The 21,791-nt window shown below is 38.0% G+C and overlaps 1 protein-coding gene across 8 annotated transcripts in view; it reads left to right on the top strand.

Annotated features, from left to right (window-relative positions):
* The first annotated feature begins 1,106 nt into the window (after positions 1-1,106).
* CEP350 (centrosomal protein 350) overlaps positions 1,107-21,791 on the top strand; it is a 183,063-nt gene continuing 162,378 nt past the window's right edge. For 3 of the 8 annotated variants that reach the window (XM_069065450.1, XM_069065449.1, XM_069065444.1), the window contains exon 1: positions 1,107-1,475. The gene's annotated coding sequence lies outside the window, so the exon portion shown is untranslated. Of the gene's footprint in view, positions 1,476-10,014; positions 10,127-21,791 lie in introns of those variants that run through there. The other 5 variants (XM_069065446.1, XM_069065451.1, XM_069065445.1 and 2 more) reach the window with 4 other exon arrangements.

Below are 21,791 nucleotides of genomic sequence, written 5' to 3'. Positions count from 1 at the left end.
TCAGCAGACAGGTTGGGGATGTTAGGAGAGGTAGATTTGAGAATTATTAGCATAGAGATGACAGTAAATCCATGGGAGCTGATGAGATCACCAAGTAAAGTAGTGTAGAAGGAGAAGAGAAGAGGTCCTAAGATAGAACCCTAAGGAACACTTACCTTTAGAATGTGTGATATGGAAGAGGATCTAGCCAAGGAGAGAGAGAAGAAGCATTTGGATAAGTAGGAAGAGAACCAGGATGAGAGTGGTACCCCAAAAGCCTAAATAGAAGAGGGTGAGCAAGTGTCAAAGGCTGCAGAAAGGTCAGGAAGAAAAGGATGTTAAATGAATCTTCTCCTTCCTCTTCCTTTCCTCCTCCTTCTACTTTCGACTCATAGCAAATTGTTTTGAATTCTTGAGCACTGACATTTAAGTAACAAAATCCACAATAGCAGCTATAACCACCTACTAGCCCGAGTCCGGGAGTCCTTGGAATGATCAAACACAGTATGATAAAATCCTGGATGAGAGCCATGGGATAATGGAATTAACTTGGGAAGGAACCGCTGGGTATTTAGTCTAACTACTCTTATTTTGCAGATGGGGAAACTGAGCTCCAGAAAGGTCAGAAGTAGCAGAGTGCGGCATTCGAACTAGGAGTCCTTTGGAGTCCGAAATGCATCTGTCTTCCTGGTGCATCCCGTAGCCAATAAGTAAAACACCATCGCCTCCATACCTTTAATCTTGTCAGTTTTAGTTTTGTGGTTTCCCACAATACAAACCTGTCTCCTGCAGCGCAGGGTGAAATGTGCAAGAGGGGCAGAGGCAACAATAGCACTTGGATGCGGTCGGAATTTGAACTAGGAATACTATGTGTTCAAACTTGGGCCACGCCTAACATGGTGTCCAGGGGTTCCCGCCGCGTCTGTCCTCACTTTTCGGCCACACTCATCATGGCCGTCGCGGAAAGTTGGGGCTGGCGCAGAGAGTCTCAAGGCAGTCCTCGCGAGGTTTCCGGGGCCGGGACTGCTCCCGCCCTGCCTCGCGCCTGCCGCCGCCGCCGCCGCTGCCACCGCCTCCGCCGCCGCCGTCGCCGCTGCCACCGCCTCCGCCGCCGCCGTCGCCGCCGCAGCTCCTCCTCCGTGTCAGTTGTTGATCTGTAATGGCGACCGAGCTGCCGCCGCCGCCTCCGCCGCCCCTGCCGCCGCCGAAGTGACTCCGGCGGGAGGAGCGGAGCCGGGCCAGAGGCAGAGGGAGTCCGGGCGAGCCGAAGCGCCGGAGGCTGCGCTGTCGCGGGAGGGGAAGCCAGCTTCTCCCTCCACAGCGTCTCTCCCTCCCCGCCGGCCGGCGGGTCGAGGAGGCAGCCGGTGCCAGGCCGAGCCGGGCCGGCTGCTCGTCCCGGCCCAGAGGACAGGCCGGGCGGGGGCGTCGTCGCTGCTCCGCCCGCCCGGCCCCACGGGATGAGCCGGCGCAGCCGGGGCCGGAGGCGACACTCTCAGGTGAGCGGAGGGCGGGCGAGGAGGGGGCGCGGGGTGCGACCGAGGCCGCGAGTCGGAGGCGGGGCGGGGCTGCGGAACCGACCCCCTGGCCATCGGCCGGAGTCCCGAGCAGAGCGAGGCACCTGCCGGGGGCCCGCGGCCCGCGTCCTTCTCCCGGGAAACTCCAGCAGTGACAGTGGGTTTCTGTCCCCAGCCTCAGGGCTGACCACACGTCCTAGTGGAGGCCTGGCAGCTGGACATGGGCTCTTGGCTTCGGGAGGCTGCGGCCAGGGGTGCGGGGCTTCCTCGCCCTTCGCTGCCAGCTCGGAACTCCCCGCTTGGGCTTTCGGCACTCCCTGGCACGGACAGACAGCGGAGCTGGGCACTGTCAGGGGCTGGGGGAGCGTCGGGCAGGACGTTGCGCTTCCCTCCCGGAGCAGCAGATGAAGCCGAAATCCCTGACCTGGAAGAACGTTCCTTGAGAGCCAGGGCTGTTGTTGCTACCTTTGTATACCTAGCTTTTATTTAGCCCAGTGCCTGCCACTTAGTAGACCAGTCAGTCAGTTAACTGTAAACAATCCGCAAACATTTCTTAAGCGACTCTGTGCCAGTGAATACTATTGACCCAACTTGTTAAAGGCTATTTCCCTTTCCCCCTCTCCGAGTTTTTTAAAACTTATTTTTACTTTTCTTGGCCCAAAATGGGCAATTAATAAATACTTGTTGATTGACTTCCTTAAATTGTTTTAAGTTTGAAGAAGTCTTATGGTTTTGTCTGGAGAGTGAGATAATGTTACTCTTTTCTACATTTTAAAATTTCTGAGAGGATTGTATCTTTAGACATTAGGTAACAATCTGAACAGCTCTATGAAAACAAAAATAAAATAGACCTTTTTTGAATACATTTGTAGTTAAGACGTTTTGAACGAAATGGTAGTATGCGGCTATTAACAAGGAAACCCTATTTCAGATGTTTTTATTGCTGTATTAGAAATTGTTTCAAACCTATGCTTTTTTTTTCTGGTACTTTATTCTTTTATTCTGATACTCTCAATGTACAAAATTTATTTGTTGTAATCAAGCAAAACTGAACGACTAAGCTGACTTTGCATTAAAAATTGTAGTATGTAAGGCAGAAAATGGGATTTCTTTTACGAACATTACTTAGTGCGCTTCCAGGCTCATAGTAGGTACTTAAATGCTGCTTGACTTGACAAACATCAACAAAAAATAAACTTCTGTGTAAGGCTGTCTTGTTGACATACCAGTACTCAGTTTATTAGTATAAAATTATAAGAGAATAAAAGTTAGTATTTCACTCACTTTGGTGTCACAGTTAATTTTAGTAGAAGAATATTAAATATACTTGGCTTCTGCCTCAAAAATAACTATTATGATTATGCTTTCTATATAAGTAGATTTCCTTCTGAGATTTCACATGATTTTTCACATGAGATTTCACATGCTGAAAAAATATGCATATGCTTTTGTATAACGGGATGACTTTTAAGAGTACAAATGATATTTTTATTTATTCTGTATTCTTAGTAACCTAATGTAGTAATCTGATAATGTAAATAACCTGCCCTCTGATAAATTTTACATTATGTATGGTCTATGACTAATGTAAGAATTAATTTCTAAAGTTTTTATTCACTCTGCTTGTGAACATCATTGGTAGATTTTATTTTTCAGGAGTTGATGGGCTAGTAGTTTAAGGCAATGTTTCCCAAACTATGTCTTGGGGAACCAGGTATTCTTTGAGGTGTGAAGAGGGTTTCACAGAAAGTGTTGGGAGGGACCTCAATGGCTATTCAGTCCAAACAATTTCTGAAAAACACCTCCTTTCCTGATAATTTTTATCTTATTGATAGTTCTCTGAAATATGAAATTGTGTCAAAATTAGGTTAAGCAATTTTAAATTATTAAAACAGTTTTAAGTTTCATTCAAAAACATCCCTACTGCATTATCCTAGGGAATTTTTTATTTTCCTATGTCAGCGTTTGTATATTCTGGCGACAGTTTGAGCCCAAGGATATTTAGAGTCCAGATTACTTTGGGGAATGCTGATCTAGGTTCTTTTCATTTTCTTTTTCCTCTCTTTATCAGTTGTTGTTGTTTTAACTTTGCTTCTCCATCACGCTACTGGCAGAGAGGGAGAGTCTAATGAAAACTAAAGTAGTCAAGTTTACTACTTATTAGTTCTTCAGAACATTTGGTGGGGTAGGAAGTTGAAGCTTTTAACTGAATTAAATGGTGCCAATTCTTTGGGCACAACTTCAGTCAACATATATTTAGCCTCTGCTATTTGCAAGATACTGTGTTAGACTGGAGAAGAGAGAGGGTTGTTAGTACAAAGATGAGCAAGATAATCCAGTCTTCAAAAAGTTTATAGCCTGAAAATCTGGTAAGGGAGGACAAATACATGGTTAGAATGTGATTGCAATGAGGGTACAAAATGTTATGGGAAATAATGTAAAAATAATCCTATGACAAAATGTTATTAAGAGAGAAATCATATCTTATAGAAACAATACTTTTCATTATACTTTCACATACTTTTTTTTATTTGACTCAGTAACTTTGTGAGGTAAGTAGGGATGTTTTTCAGTTGAGGAAATAGAGACACAAGAAAGTTGAACACATCTATTTACATTTGATGTTCCACTTTTCCAGCAGTACAAATTATCAAGAACTGGATAAAACTTTTTTTGGGAGAAGACCTGTGATTTCATCTACCTTCAGAAATCTTTTAGTCTAGGAAGAGGGGTGGAATATGTACACAAATAACTATGTTTCATATTAAGAACATTCTTTTCAGAGTGTCTCCTGAGCAGAGTCTTGAAGAATGTAAATAGATATGAAATGAAGGGAGCAGAATGAGATTGGGGGACAGGGAAGTAGTCCAGTTTGCCCAGAGTATAGAGTATGTAAAAGGGAATATGATAAAATAAGGCTGGAAAACTAGTCTGGGTCAAGCTTTTATTTTATTGGGGAGGTAATGAGGATCCCTAGAGGTTTTTTGAGATTTCTTTGGCATCCTGAAGGATGACTTAGAAATAGGGAGAGACTCAGATCAGGAAACTATTTAAGAAATTAATGCATTCCTCCTGACAAGAAGTGGAAGGCTTTAATAAAAACTAATATAATACATTTATACAATGCTTTAAAGTTACAAATGCTTATCATATTTTTATAGGTAAGGAAGCTGAAACCCAGAGAGACTGTGACTTGTATGACTTGTGTAGCTAGCAAGTGTCAGACTTGGGATTCATACCCTGGTCTCCTGACTCCATTGCTCTTGTTTACTATACCACAGTCCTTCAGATAGGGCTGACGTTCTCTTTTGATATGTTAATGATTTTATTTCTGGTACTTGAAAAAATTTGACAGTTTTAACTTAAATGTGAAGTTTAGACCACAATATCAACAACATAACTAAAAAGTCATAGACTTTTGGTTAGGTTGTTTTTTTTTTTCAATTTTCAAAAATACAAATCTGGAATTTAACTGTATCCAGTAATAACAATAGCCATGATAATAATAGCCTACATTCTTATAGCTTTTACTAGTTTACAAAACATTTTCTTCATAACCACTCAGGTTTATAGGTAGTTGTGAATTTTATTTTTCCCATTTTATAGATGAGGAAACAAGCCCCCAAATTAAGTGAATTAATCTGTGCCTGGACTGGAACCTTGGTCCTCTGATTACAAAGTTTAGTGCCCTGAAATATTGCAATATTTATTTGATTGATTCCATGCCTCAAATCTCTTCCCTCTGCACTCTTATCTTCCATATGGCCGATAAAGTGATAGTCCTAAAGCAAAGGTTTGACCTTGTCACTACCCTGTTTGGAAAGCTCCAGTGGCTCACTGTTGCCTCTAGGATAAAATACAGATTTGTTTAGCATTTAAAGCCATTCACAATCTGGCTTCAGCCAGATTGTATACATTTTCAGAATTAATATTTATTATTCCTTTTCATTGCTTCTGCCTCATTCTAGCCAAGTTGGCCTATTTGCTGTGCCTCATCTCCCATCTCTGGGTCTTTGCATAGATTGTCTCCTATGTTTCAGATGTAGTCTCTTCATCTCTATCTCTCAGAACCCTTAGCTTCCTTCAACGCTCAGTTCAAATGCCACCTGCTACGTGAATCCTTTTCTGATCTCCTTTCCTCATTATCTTGTATTTATTCCTGTGGGTACATATAATTTTCCCCAATAGATTGTAAACTCCATGAGAAGATGGCAGGGATTATTTCATTTTTATCTTTGTATCCCCAGTGACTAGTATAGTTCTTGTCCCATAGTAGGTGCATGAATAAAGATTGATTGATTAGGTTTCCCACTATAGCCTATAACTATAATGAGAAAATGTACTATTTCTGTTGTTGAAGACGAGTTTTAAAAATTAGTTGCTTGTTTTTCTCCTTAAAGATAATTCTTATTGAAGTTGTATTATCACAGATAACCGTAAGAGAATATCAAAAGATTGTTTGGGCTTGGGATTTAATGACTTTTTGTACGTTAGCTTAATCTAACAGTTTTCTTGGACTAATGTAAAAAACTGGTTTCCATTTCTCCCTGAGTATCTAGCAACTTTTGGTGGAATTTATCAAGTAGAAGTATGTTTAAATGTGTCTGGAAAGCCAAATGAGGATGAAAAATTTATTCCAGAAAATCTGTATATGATTAATTGTTATTATATTTGTTTTGGTAATAGTCACTCTAACATGATAAAAAGTGAACTTAACATAGCCCTGCTGTGTCACAGGCATAACATTATAATATCTGTAAATCACTTCTTCTTAGTCACAGAATTATAGAAATTTAGAGCTGAAAGGGAACTTAAAAATGGTCTTATTGAACCTCTTTATATTATAGATGAGGAATTCAAGACTCAAGAGAGGTTAAAATGATTTGCCCAAGGATAAGAAAGTGTCACTGGGGTCCAGAACCCTGTTTTACTTGCTCCCAATCCAGTTTATTTCTTCTCTGCTACGAATCTATATTTATTTGATCTATTAGATTGATTCAAATAGATACAAATTGATCTGATTCAAGTGTGACTCCTAGCTTAGGAATAAGTGAGATCCTGTCGGAGATTAAGTCTGTCAATTTTGGTACCTAAAAGATGGGAAAAGTAGCAGTGGTCTCTTGAAATTTTCACCAGCTAAAAAGTATTAGACTAGCTATTAATTCAAATGACTGCTTATACTTCATTAAAAAAAACAACATTCCATCAGCAAATACTTATTAATAAGCACACATGTACCAGGCACTCTCCTAGACCCTAGTGATAAAAATGCAAAAATTAAATGGCCCCTGCCCTTAAACAGTTTATTTCTATTAGTGGGAAACAACAGCTACAGCTATAAATAAACTAATTATTTTATGACAAGTAAACATCAAGGAATTTTTTTTGAAGAGTAATAGTAATTGGGGGGAGGAGATCAGGATGGGCCTTACCTAAGAGATGACTTTGAAGGAAGCTAGAGATTAAAAAAAAAATGTACTTTTAGTTAACAGCATTCAGTTCCTCAATCCCTTGAATTTCAAATTTTCCTCCCCCCTCACCTCCCATGGTGGCATGCAATCAAATATAGGATCTACAAATACCTTCACATTAAACATTAGTCAGGTTGTAAAGAAGGATTATAACCAATGGAATGAATAATGAGAAAGAAGAAATAAAACAACAACAACAAAAAAAGAGAGAGCAAATAGTTTGCTTCAATCTGCATTCAGACTCTGTAGTTCTTTCTTTGGATGTGGATATCCCTTTCCATCATGAGTCTTTTGGAGTTGTCTTATAACCTTGCATTGCTGAGAGGAACCCAATCTATTGAAGTTAGGCGTCACACATATGATATGTCTGTAATTGTGTGCAAAGTTCTCCTGGTTCTGCTCTCCTCACTCAGCATCTGTTTATATATGTCTCTTTAGGTTATTATGAAGTCTATCTGCTCCTCATTTCTTACAGCACAGTAGTATTCCATTACATTCATATACCACAATTTGTTTAGCCATTTCCAATTGATGGGCATACCCTTGATTTCCAATTCTTTGCCACCACAAAAAGAGCAGCTATAAATATATATTTTTTAAAGCAATTGGGGTTAAGTAACTTGCTCAAGGTTACACAGCCAGGTATTTCTGGGTGGGTGCTAAGTGTCTGAGCCCGGATTCGATCCCAGGTCATCCCAACGCTGGGGCCAGTACTCTTACTCGCTGTGCTATCTGGCTGCCCCTGCTATAAATATTTTTGTACATATAGGTCCTTTTCCTACTTCTATGATCCCTTTGGGATACAGCCCTAGAAGTGGTATTGCTGGGTGCACTTATTTCTAGCTCTTTGGGCATAGTTCCAGATTTCTCTCTAGAATGTTCACAACTCCACCAACAATGCATTAGTGTTCCAATTTTTCCACATCCTCTCCAGCATGTATCATTTTCCTGTTTTTTCATCTTAGCCAATCTGACTCATGAAATGTGGTAACTCAGAGTTGTTTTGATTTGCATTTCTTTAATCAATAGTGATTTAGAGCATTTTTTCAAATGGGAAGCTGGAGATTTTAAGAGGCAGAAGTGATAAGGTAATGTATTCCTGACCACAGGACAGTTTGTGTAAAGGTATAAAAACTATAGATAAATATCCTACAAGGGAAACAGCAAATAAGTCAGTTTGGAATGGAGACTATATGGAGGTGAGTTATGTTTAATAAACCTAAAAAGATAGGGTGTGGAGGCAGTTGTGAAGGACTTTAAATGCCAGAGTTTTTATTTTTTTCTTAGTGGCAGTAGGGAGCCACTGGAATTTGTGAGCAGGAGAATAATAGAGGAGTTTTGTATTTTTTTAAATTAAAAAACAGAAATGTCTTGGAATTAATTGCTGTGTTTTTTTGGTTACACTTCTAATGTGTAGCCAAGTGAGGCTGTGTAATACTTAAAATGTATGTATATCTATGTTTGAACAGAATTTGAATTTTAAAATAAAAGGCATTTAGTGTCCTGGGGGAAAAAAAGAAATATTATTTTGGCAACTGTATGGAGGATAGTATAGAGGGGAGACCAGGTGGAGAGAGGAAAATAACTTAGTAGGTAATCGGAGAGATGTCATAGAGGAAAATCTTGAAGACTCAGTGTAGTGCATTGGATATGGGAAGTAAGGGATAGGGAAGAATTGAGAACCCAAGATTTTGAACCTGGATGATTGCAAAGATGGTGGTACCTTTTGTAGAAGTAGGGAAGTTATGGAGAGAGGGGGAGAATTTGTGGGGGCAGGTGAGGAGAGGGAGATAAATTTTGTTTTGGATATGTTGAGTTTTACATGCTTATGGGATATCCAGTTAGAAATGTCTAGGGGTCAGTTGGGATGGGAGCTCATAGGGCTGGACATATAGATCTGGGAGTCACTTAAACAGAACTCATGAAACCTGAAGAGATTGCTGAAAGAGAAAAGATGAAGGCGAAGGACAGAGACAGCTAGAAGGACACAGCTAGAGATAGGGAGTAGGCCATAGATGTTGATCCAGAAAGGGAAATTAAGGAGTGGCCAGAGGGGTAGAAGAAGCAGCAGAGAGCAATGAAAACCCACGAAGGAAGAATCTAGGAGGAAGGGGACAGTGACACATGATGCAGAGACCTTAATTATAGAGAGTGGAAGTTAGGAGAAGAAAAATAAAAAAAAAATTAAAGGTGGAGAAAACTAAAAGAATGTGCTAACTAGTGGTTTTACACATTATATTGTTTAAAATTACTTCATACGACAGATATATTTTATTTCTGAAATCCTATAATCTGTTCTCAAAGGTGCTGCCTAAATTGCTTTTGGAAAAAAATGAGTTAATATGCTCAGGTTCTAAAGTTAATTTATGTATCACTCCAAGACTTCAGTACTCCCCATAAATTGTGCTATACCCTCCAGTGGTGCTGATGGAAACTCATCCTTCCTCTACATTCCTTCTCAGTCTGTTTGATTCTTCTCATAAATCCTCCACTGGAGAATTTTATCTTAGATCAGAGATTTTTAATCTAGAGTCTGTGATTTTTTTTTCCAGAATTTATTTATTTTTAGTTTTTAACATTCATTTCCACAAGATTTTGAGTTTCAAATTTTATCCCCATCACTCTTCTACCACTCACCCCAAGATGGCAAGCATACTCCTTCCCCTAGTCTGTCCTCTCATATATCCTCCCCTATCCCTCTTCTTCCCCCCTTCCCCCTTACTTTCTTGTAGGGCAAGATGGATTTCTATACCCCATTGCCTGTATATCTTATTTCCTGGTTGCAATGTAACAACAATTTTTTAACATTTATTTTTAAAACTCTGAGTTCCAGATTCTCTTTTTACTTCCCTCCTCACCCACCCCCACTGGGAAGACAAGCAATTCAATATAGGTTATACATGTGTAGTTATGCAAAACATTTCCATAGTAGTCATATTGTGAAAGACTATATTTCCCTCCATCCTATCCTGTGAATTAAAAAAAAAAATTGATGACTGTATTTCTTTCTTTCTTCTTTTTTTTTTTTTTTTTTTGCTTTTTGCAGGGCAGAGCAATTGGGGTTAAGTGGCTTGCCCAAGGTCACACAGCTAATAAGTGTGAAGTGTCTGAGGCTGGATTTGAACTCACAGCCTCCTGACTCCAGGTGCTGTGCTCCACCAGGTCAGGTGCTCCATTCACTGCACCACCTAGTCACCCCTAATGACTGTATTTCAGTATCATTGATTTCCTTTGTAATCTTATGTTTATTATGTATTTAAAAATACTATTCTGAGAAAGGGTTCATGGGTTTCACCATATTGCCAATGAGGATCCATGATAGGAAAAAAGTTTGAAAACCTCTGTACTAGATCTTGATTGGTGTCATTGAAGTATGGCAGTTGCCCATCTGTTATCCCTTTGTGCCTACTACTTGACCAGTTTACCTACCACTTATTACACCAAGATTGTTTCCTTTTACAGTACCACTAGTACATCTTTGACTCACTATACTATAGATATTTTCCTTATAATTGTGTGTAATCTACATTTTGTATATTATTTGTTTTTGGAGGGGCAGTTTGGGTTACGTGACTTGCCCAAGGTCACACAGCTAGTAAGTGTTATGTATCTGAAGCCGGACTTGAACTCAGGTCCTCCTGCCTCCAGGGCCAGTCCTCTATTCACTGCGCCAACTACCCGCCCCTATATTATATCTTGTAAAATACACTAGGGAGAAATAACTACTTAAAGGAAATATTTTTAGAAGCGAAGAAACCATTTTTAAAAGAATAGTCAAGTCATAAATGTTTGGTTTAAAAATTTTAGATTTTGGTAAATTAAGTTTTCCTAAAACAAGAAGCACATGTAATTTTTGTTCATTGTAGTTGTGGACTTGTAGGACACCCCTCCCCCAGTCAAAGTTTAAAATCTTAAAAACTTTTATGTTTTAAAATCAAGTAAGGGAGTTACTTATGTGGATAATGTCTTTGTCTGAAAAAAATAATTGACTTCATTCATGATTGCTAAGTCTAAATGTGTATAAAGCAACATTTAGTATTCCATTATAGAAAACTTTTTTGTTTTAGGGTTGATAGTTATTTAGGCATTAGCATTTTTGATCATTGACAATTTATGTTTTTGTTTTTGTTTTTGCTTTTTGGAGGGCAATTGGGGTTAAGTGACTTGCCCAAGGCCACTCCAGGGCCTGTGCTCTATTCACTGGGCCACCTAGCTGCCCCAACAATTTATGCTTTAACTACATGTGACAGTGGGAAATTTTTCATCTGGGAATTTTTAGTATATTTGCATAGAATAAATTCTTGACTTGCATTTGTGAGTTTAGATTGTTAGTATAATTGGGAAAATATATGTCAGCATTTAATCTAAATAAAATTAGTTGTCTTTGTAATAATCTTGATCTTTCATAAATAGTTTTTAGCAATTAAGGTTTGGTCATGGAAAACAGCTTTTATGCACAAATTTTAGTATTCCGAAACCAAAATAAGTCATTGAGATGTGGAAATAAGAGAATGACAGTTTGGGACTGATCCCTCACGGGCAGGAACTGAACAATTAATTAATATTTGTCAAGTGCCTACCATGTACTGAGTGGGGAGAAACTAAGATAAAAAATGAAGATCAGTCTCTGCCCACAAGAAGCTTGTAATCTTTGGGGAAAAACAACATGTAAATATATAAGTACAGTCATTCCTCAACTTTTGTGGAGAGAATGTTCCTAGAAAACATCTTAAAAGTAAAAAACAGGAATGTTGATAACATTGAACCTATGGGAAATAGGAGCTTAGGTTGCTGCAACCACCAAAAACAGTAATCTTTTGCTAGAGATTGCTGAAAATTTTCTGTATAGTATTTATAACAAAACATTAATTCTGATATTATGCACACTTTTCCTAATGCAATAGCCACAGAATAACCCATAAAATGAAGTACACAAAAATTGTCAATATGCAAAACATTTTTTCTCACTAGTAATTCCCTAGAATTCTATCACCTTTTGTGCCAACTTCTCAATTTAAAAAATCTTTTAAAAATTTCATACATTATTCATTTTTTTTAACACATGAAATCACAAATACAGTTCTTAAAACTAAAACAATTTTCAACCCGAATCTTACTTTCTTCTGTGTCAATTGGTCATAGGAGGATGTACTATATACTATATTGCTATAAACCTCTCTACCTTGGCTACCCTCTGAAAACCAACGGAGAGGTTGCTGAGACTTTAGTCTCTCTTGTCGGAAGAGGTCTTGCATCACTTTAGGGCCCCAAGGACTTGCACTACATTTTGGGGGCATAATTGCAACACAAAATTTGAGTTTTAAAAGCAAACAATGAAAATATTCAACGAATGAACAGGGAACTCTTTACAATACCGTGTTTCCCCGATAATAAGACACTGTCTTATTAAATTTTTTGGACAGAAAAACACCAGAGGGCTTATTTTCAGGGGAGGGCTTATTTTAATGAACAGTGACAGCAATTTTAATAAACAGGTAAATGTGAACAAAAAAATGTACCTTTATTCAATAAGCAAATCACTGGGGAAGAGCAGGATGATGCACTCACTGCTGCAGCTCTGATTGGATGCAGCTCGGAGTGCGGCGTGCGTTTCACGGGGTGGGGGGGACGGTGCATACAGAGGGTACCGTAATGTAGCGTGTAGTGCAGGGGATCACCTTCACTACAGTAGCAATCTCAATAGGGCTTATTTTAGAGGAATCTTACACAGTAAGGGGAGGGCTTATTTTCGGGATAGGTTTTATTATCGGGGAAACATGGTAGTAGTTTAAATAAGACTAGTGAAGTGTTTAGTAGGATACAAGGGGCTCCACAAACCTGCAGGCATTTCACCTCTCGTTTTATTTTTTCCTCTACTGCAAATAGCCATTAATGTACGAGGTTACCTACTCAAAAGTGAAAATGAAGTCACTAATGAAGTCACATGAATGTTTGAATGTTGAATGGGTGAATGTTGAAGATTGACTGTAAATGAAAATTGAATTCAGGGTTAATGCAGAGTATAATTTGGGCAAGGCATTAGTGGCTAGAGGGGATCCGGAAAGGCCTCAGCATGTTGGAGGTGACACTGAGCTTACCTTTGAAGGGAAAAGGAGTCTAAGGAAAAGATGAGGAGGGAGTGCATTCTAGGCACGGGGGACAGGCCACATAAAGGTATGGACGTGGAAGATGGAATGCTGTGTATTTGGAATGGCAAGCAAGCTGGGAAGAATACTAGGTGAAAAAGACCATTGTCAGCACATATTCATTATCATTGCTGCTGCCTGGTCTGTAGTTTTCTCCCTTTTTTCCTGTGAGAGGGCTGGGGATTTGGCATTAACTTTGGCCATGTACCATTCATCTCATTTCATCTCTCTACTTGCTCTTTGCTCCAGCTGGGGGTCAGATGGATACCACATGCTTCATAATAACTACTACTAGCTTTTGTAAGTGAGGGTATGTCTAGGTAAAAAAGGGCAAAGTTTAAGTTGAGGTGGCTAGAAGGGATTGTGTGGGAGAGCAGTGACTGGTAGAGCTTTGCTTTTCAGATTGCTAAATAAACAACTGAAAATAGTAGATAATTTCCAGAACTTTTATATCTGGTGTTGAAATGTGTTTTGTACAGTATTATGTGACTATTTGATATTCTGGAAGTTTAGCATAAGAAAATTATAAAGTATATTATAAAGAGATGGCTCAGGAAGGGCTTTTCAGTGTCCCTGTTGTGACCATTCTTCCTTTTATTCATCTTATGCTAGATAGTTTGTTCAGACTGCAGGAGAATTCCAAATAAAAACAATTATCTTTTCTCAAACCTTCTAAGAAGTGGTCATGAAGTGTGATTAGTTGTATAAGAAGTATCAACAATATAATACAATATTTTAGGAGCTGTCCATAAACTTGAGAGTTTCTGCTACCATATATTTGAGTGTTGACTTACAGGTCATACAACTCAGCCCTTGTTGATATTCTTTTCCTTTTCCCTGTTATATGAGGGGAAGAATCATGGAAATCAAGTCAGAAGACTGTGGGTTCACCACTTCCACTTATTAGCTTATGTAATTTTGACAGTCAACCTCTCTGGACCTCAGTTTCCTCATCTATAACAGGAGATTGGATTAGATAACCTCTAAAATCCCTTCTAGCTCCAAGTCTGTGAGCCTATGAACCCTCTTATTTCTCTCTTTCTCTCTCTCTCTCTCTCTTTCTCCCTCCCTCCCTCCCTTTTTTTCTCCTCATTTATTTTCTCCTCAATTCCCTTCCCTCTTTTTCTGTCACTTTTTTTTCACTTACAAAATTGGTTCCCAATTTCTCTTTTCCAGGAAGTTGGTGGTAGTGGTGCCTTTATTCTTACCTTACTCCCCTTGATCCTTCTGCTTCTCCCAGGAGAAAGCCTCTGTATCTTATTATATTTAGGGATTGTGTCTGGGATTAACTATATGAATAGAAGGGTATTCCCCTCTTTTTTTTTTTCCACGTTAGGGTTGTGTATAGCTTTTAGTTGAATTTTTGTAGAGAAACTTTGTTTCTAGAAATTTGAATTGAGGTATCGTTCTTGGACAAATGACACTTCATTTCACTGAGTCACCAAGTCTCTGTGAGTCACTATTTCACCTTTTGCAAAATAGAAATTTTTTCTAGATTTATTTTTCATGTGTTATCAGCTACCTAGGCTAATAACTTGGGAGGCATCTTTGATTGCTCCCTTGCCCCATAACCAGTCAGTTACCAAATTCAAGATTGTTTCTTCTTTTTAATGTCTTTCACATTTTGTTCTTTCTTTTCTCTTCCTAGTGACTTTATTCATTATTTTTATTCCATTCCTTCTCTGTTCAGGAACTTAGTCGTCTGGTCCAACCCACTAATTTTGCAGATAAAAAAACTAAGATCTAGAGATTGTGAAGTGTCTGGGATTATATAACATGTTGTGTAGAACCCAGATCAATAGGTATATAGGAGCCTAGATCTAGACCTTCTAGTCCAACCCTTTCATTTTACAGTTGAAGAAGTTAAGGCCCAGGAAGATTGTGACTTGCTCAGGAGTCACATTGGTGGTAAAACTGAGAGGTAAGATTTAAATCCAACCAGCTTCTTATGACTTCAGGATAAATCTTTGAAATGATCTGACATTGTATATATTTGTGTAAACCTGTTTCCCACTTCTTTTAGGTAGCTAAGGTGGTACAGTGTAGGCATTGGATTTGAAATCAGGAAGACTTGAGTTCAAATTCTGCCTCAGATACTTAGCTGGGTGACCTTGGCAAATCACTTAACCTCTCAGTCTCAGTTTCCTCATCTGCAAAAATGGGAATAATAATATACCTATAATCACAGGATTGTGTATACATATGTAAAGTATTTGCAACCTTAAAGTGCTATGTAAATGCTAGTTGTTGTTATTATTTTTATACCTTGTATCGTCTAGTCAGTGATAAGTGCATATTAAACATTTGATATATACTTATTAATTTAATACTTTGATATTTTCATGGTTCTGTAATCCCACTACCCAGAGAATGCAGCCCTTCCATATCTTCTTATCTATTCTGTTCAGTTCTTGTCCAGATATTTTCATAAAATAGCAGCTGAATTCACTGGAGTCCTTATTCTTGTTTTAAAAATATTTAATGGATATTAATGTTGTACTTGGGGTGTCCCATCTATTACCCTTCATTCTTGTTCAATAAAGTTGATTATTTTGTGTGGATCCCATGTAAAGTTGATTATTTTGTGTGGATCGCATGTAAGCAAATCTTTTTATGGTCTACTCTGTTTTGGCAACTTAATGATCAAATTGCCAGTCCTACTTTATATTTTAGCATTCTATTTTATTTAACTTTTTTCAAGCATTTATTATTTCCCCCTCTCTTCTCCCATAGAACAGTTTTATTTTTGAACTTCCCAAAACAAAACTCTCACAATGAATAGACATGGTACAGCAAACCAGACTCCCATATTGGCAATATCCAGATATTTGATTCAGTAAACAAATGTTTAAATGCTTGTATGTACCAGGCACTGTGCTAAGCAGAGGCATGTTTTATTCTGAATTTTAAGTCCATCATGTCTCTGGCAGTAGGTGGGTGGTATGATTCATCTTCAGTCCTCCAGACTCATGGTTTATCATTGCATTAGTCAGAGTTTTAAAGTCTTTCAAAGTTGATTTTTTTCTGTGGTGATGTGTAAATTGTTATCAGTCTGCTCACTTCATTATTCTGCATTAGATCTTAGAGATCTTCATAATTTTCTTTGAAACTGTCCATCTCATTATTGCTTATAACATAATATTCCATTACATTCATATATCACAACTTCTTTAGCTAGTTCATAATAGATTTATCAATTCAGTGGGGGTATTTTGCTTTCAGTTTCATTACTCTCATCTTTACTTTTCAGAATTTCTGATTTCTTGTTTAGTTGGACATTTTTGATATTCAGGTTTTTCTAATTGAATGCCCAATTTATTGATTTTTCTTTTATTCTTTTTTCCTTTATTGACAACGGTTTAGTATGCTCCTATGTACCTGTAAATAGTCTCCTAAGATTTGCTTTAGCTGCATCTCTTAAATCTTGATATGTTGACTTAATTGTCCTTTTCTTTGATGATGTTTTCGTTTGTTTCCATAATTTGTTCTTTGACCTATAATTTAAAATTATTATCCAATTTTCAACCCTATCCCCAAGGCTCATTATTGAATTTAATTTTAATTCTTTGTGATTTGTAAATGATGTTTTTAGTATTCTTTTTTAAAAACATTTTTTGATGAGGTCTTTATGCTCCAGTACATGACTTAATTTTTGTAAAGATGCCATCTACAATTGAGAGTATGTTGGAATACTTGGAAATACTTTATCCTTTCTGTTCCCATTTAGTAATCAGAAATCACTCATCTCTAATTTTTCTAAAATTTTGTTCAGGTCCTTCTTTCTTGTTTTATCTTTTGGTTAATTTTGTCTAGGTCTTGAAAGAGCTGCATTGAGATTCTCCATTATTATAGTTTTACTTTTGTTCCTCTAGTTTGATGAACTTTTAGTTTTTTTTTTTTGCTTTTTGGAGGATAGTTGGGGTTAAGTGACTTGCCCAAGGTCACATGGCTAGTTTTTGTGTTAAGTGTCTGAGGCTGGATTTGAACTCAGGTCCTCCTGACTCTAGGGCCGGTGCTCTATTCTCTGTGCCACCTAGCTGCCCCTACTTTTAACTTTTTTACCTCCATGCTGATGATTCTCAAATTTACCTATCTTATCCCATACTGTATGTTGACCTCCAATCACAAATCTCCAGCTGCTTTTCATTTATCTCAAACTGGATGTCCAGTAGCTCCCTTAAACTCAACATGTCCAAAACTAAACTCTTTATCTTTCCCATATTCCACCCCCTGCCCCAGTTTTCCTATTGCTGTTGAGGGCCTGAAAACTAGGTGTATTCTTAACTCTTCGTTACTCTTATACCTCATTGTCTGATCTTTATTTTTTTTTAATTAATTAATTATTTTTAATTTTCAGCATTGACTTTTATAAGATTTTGAGTTACAAATTCCCCCCCCCCCCCCGTCTGCCTCCCCAAGATGATATGTAATCTGATATAGGCTATATCATGTCCAGTCTTTTACAAAGGACTATTGATTTCACCTTTGCAATGTCTCTTCAACACTCACCCTTTTCTCCTTTTGACACTGCCACAACTCTGGCACAAGCCCTCATCACCTTAAGCCTAGACTATTGCAGTAGCCCTCTGGTGAGTCTTCCTACCCAGATCTCTTACCATTCTAATCCATCCTCCATTTAGCTGCCAAAATAATTTTCCTAAACTGTATGTCTGATTATGTTACCCCTTACTCAGTAAACTCTAATGGCTCCATTTCTGCCTTCCGGATCAAATACAAGATCATCTGCATGGCTTTCAAAGCCCTTCATAATCTAATCTCCTCTGATCTTTCCAGTCTACTTATACCTTATTCCCTACCATGTTTTTCATATTCATTCTCTCTCTCACTCTCATTTAGGAGACCTAAGATGGGAAAATAGCTTGAGGTTAAATTTTCAAGCTTAATTTCATTTAATATTTAATCACTTAATGGAATAGCCTGCACGCCTGGAGTTTGTTGAAGTATAGAAAAAGAACTTTGAGGAACTTGCACAAATTTATAAATTTGAATTTAGAATGATTACATTTTAGATACTTTTCTAGAACTTTTATGAGTAGATTTTTGCAACAAAAAGGAAAGAAAGCTATGTTTCACAGTCAGAGGTTGTAACTGTGCCGAATTAGCTTGAAATGTTAATATTTTGCCATTCATGCATTCATTCTTTTTTATGTTAATTTAAAAATTTTAAGTTTCAAATTCTCTCCCTCCCTTTAACCCCTCCCCCCACCCACTGAGCAGGCAGTATCCATTATACATTTGAAGTCATGCAAAATATATTAACAAATCAGCCATATTTCTGGCCCCTTGTGGCCCCCCCCCCCAAATCAAACCAACTTATGAAAAATAAATTGAAAAAAAAAAGTGTTTTGTTCTGCACTCAGAGACCATCAGCTCTCTTTCTGGAGGTGAATAACATTTTTCATCATGAGTCTTGGAATTATTATATATCCTTGTATTGATTAGAAAAACAAACTCTTTCACAGTTGATTGTTGTTAATTATATTATTGTTACTGTGTACAATGTTCAGGTTCTGCTCAATTCACTTTGCATCAGTTCGTATTAGTCTTCACCATGTTATTCTTTGATTTAGTGACACTGGCCTCCTGACTGTTGCATAAATAAAATACTCCATATCTTGGCTCCACACGTTTTCTCTGACTGTTCCCTATACTTACTTAGAATGCTCTCTCACCTCATCTCTACCTATTGGCTTCCTTTAAATCCTAGCTAAAATCCTATCTTCTATAGGAAACCATTCCCAGCTCCTTTTATTTCTAGTGTCTTCCCTCTCAATTAATTTTTTTTAAATTAAGCTTTTAGTCATTTATTTCTAGTTTTCAGCATTCATTTCCACAAGATTTGGAGTTACAAATTTTCTCCCAGTCTTTCTCCTAGTCCCTACCCCAACATATTGAGCCTACTGAATACCCCTTCCCCCAATCTACTCTCTCTTATATCCTCCCCCATCGCCCCTGGACTTTGTAGTAGGGCAAGATGGATTTCTATACCCCAGTGCCTTGTATATCTTATTTCTCAGTTGCATGAAAAAAATAATTTTTTTTTAACATTTGCTGCCTTTAAAACTTTGATTTTCAGATTCTTCCCCATCTTTCCTCCTCATCCACCCCCACTGGGAAGACAAGCAGTTCAATATAGGTTGTCCATGTGTAGTTATGCAAAACGTTTCCATAGTAGTTATATTGTGAAAGACTTAACTATATTTCCCTCCATCCTATCCCACCCCCAACTTAGTCTGTTTTCTCCTTTGAACCTGTTCCTTTTCAAAAGTGTTTGCTTCTAACTACCCTCTCCCCCAATCTGCCCTCCCTTCTATCATCCCCCCTCATATCAACTTCCCCTCTACTTTCCTATAGATACCCAATTGAGTGTGTATGTTATTCCCTCCTTAAGCAAAATTCAGTTCGAGTAAGGTTGACCCATTCCCCTGTTCTTCCCCTTCATTGTAAGTTTTCTCTTGCCTCTTTTATATGAGATAATTTACCCTGGTCTATCTCTACCTTTCTCCTCCCATTATATTCCTCTCTCACCTCTTAATTTTATTTTTTTAGATATCATCCCTTCCTATTCAACTGATTCTGTGCCCTCTGTGTATACATGTACACACTTATACACCCACTCACATATGTATTTATATACACATATACCCTCCTATACATAGATATATATGTATGTATACATATATGCACATATATATATATTCCCTTCATCTATCCTCATACTGAGAAAAGTCTCATTAGTTACAATTATATTTTTTTCCATGTAGGAATATAAATAGTTCAACTTTACTAAGTTCCTTATGATTTCTTTTCCTGTTTACCTTCTCATGCTTCTCTTGCTTCTTGTATTTGAAAGTCAGATTTTCTGTTCAACTCTGGTTTTTTCATCAAGAATACTAGAAAGTCCTCTATTTCATTGAATGACCATATTTTTAACTGACACATAATACTTAGTTTTGCTGGGTCGGTGATTCTTGGTTTTAATCCTAGCTCCTCTGACCTCTGGAATATCATATTCCAAGCCCTTTGGTCCCTTAATGTAGAAGCCGCTAGATCTTGTGTTATCCTGATTGTGTTTCCACAATACTCAAATTGTTTCTTCCTGGCTGCCTGTAATATTTTCTTCTTGACCTGGGAACTCTGGAATTTGCCTATAATATTCCTAGGAGTTTTCTTTTTGGGATGTTTTTCAAGAGGCCATTAGTGAATTCTTTTTTTTTTCCCCAAATCAAATGCTTTATTAACTTCTAGTTTACATCATGCATTTATCAAGATTTTGAGTTACAAATTTCCTCCCCGTTTTTCCCCTACCCACAGCCCCAAAATAGCGATCCCACTGGATATCCCCTCCTCCAATCTGCTCTCTCCCATATCTTCTCCCATACCCCCTTCGACTTTTCCAGTAGGGCATGGTGGATCTCTATGCCCCAGTGCCTATAGATCTTATTTCCCAGTTACATGTAAAATAATATTAATAATAATATATATTTAAACATTTGATTTTAATACTTTGAATTCCAGATTCATTCCCTTCCTCCCTTGTCACTCACCCTTACTGGGAAGATGAGCAATTCAGTATAGGTTGTACATATGTAGCTATGCAAAACATTTCCATAATGGATATATTATAAAAGACTGACTATATTTCCCTCCCTCCTATCTCACCTTCCACTTGTTCTGTTCTCTACTTTGATCCTGTCCCTTTTCAAAAGTGGGTGCTTCCAACTTCCCTCCCCCCCCAGCCTGCCCTCCCTTCCATCATCCTCCCTCTCATCCCCTTCCCCCCTACTCTCCTGTAGGGTGAGATACCCTATTTAGTGTGTATGTCATTCCCTCCCTAAGCCAAATTCAATGAGAATAAGGTTGACCCATTCTCTTTTGCCTTCCTGTTCTTCCCCTCCATTGTAACCATTTTCCCTAGCCTCTTCTATATGAGAAAGTTACCCCATTCTGTCTCTCCCCATCCCCTCTCATTATATTCCTCTCTCACCTCTTAATTTCACCTTCTAAGTATCATCCCTTCCTAGTAAACTGATCCTGTGACCTCTTATCTATGTATACCTGTAGACATATATATACACATTCACAAATGTATTCATATGCCCATATATCCTCCTCTATAGACATATATATGCATATATTTCTATTCCCTTCAACTATTTTCATACTAAGAAAAGTTTTATCAGTTACAATTATTGTTTTTCCATGTAGGAATGTAAATAGTTCAACTTTGATAAGTTCCTTATGATTTCTTTTCCCTGTTTACCTTCTCATGCTTCTCTTGCTTCTTGTATCTGAATGTCAAATTTTCTATTCAACTCTGGTTTTTTTCAGCAAGAATGCTTGAAAGTCCTCTATTCCACTGAATGGCCATATTTTCCCCTGAAACATGATACTCAGTTTTGCTGGAGGTGATTCTTGGTTTTAATGCCAGCTCCTTTGACCTCTGGAATATCATATTCCAAGCCCTTAGATCCCTCAGTGTAAAACCTGCCAGATCCTGTGTTATCCTGATTGTTTTTCCACAGTATTCAAATTGTTTCTTCCTGGCTGCTTGTAATATTCTCTCCTTCATCTGGGAATTCCAGAACCTGGCTGTAATATTCCTAGGAGTTTTCTTTTTGGGATCTTTTTCAGGAGGTGATTGGTGGATTCTTTCAACC

The sequence above is a fragment of the Petaurus breviceps genome, unplaced genomic scaffold (genome assembly GCF_028583685.1).
Source record: "Petaurus breviceps papuanus isolate PSGF00001 unplaced genomic scaffold, PetGlider_PUasm1.0 90692, whole genome shotgun sequence".
In the NCBI taxonomy this organism is placed as follows: Eukaryota; Metazoa; Chordata; class Mammalia; order Diprotodontia; family Petauridae; genus Petaurus; species Petaurus breviceps.
Note: the sequence above shows the minus strand (reverse complement) of the source record. Positions and strands in the feature narration are given on the sequence as shown.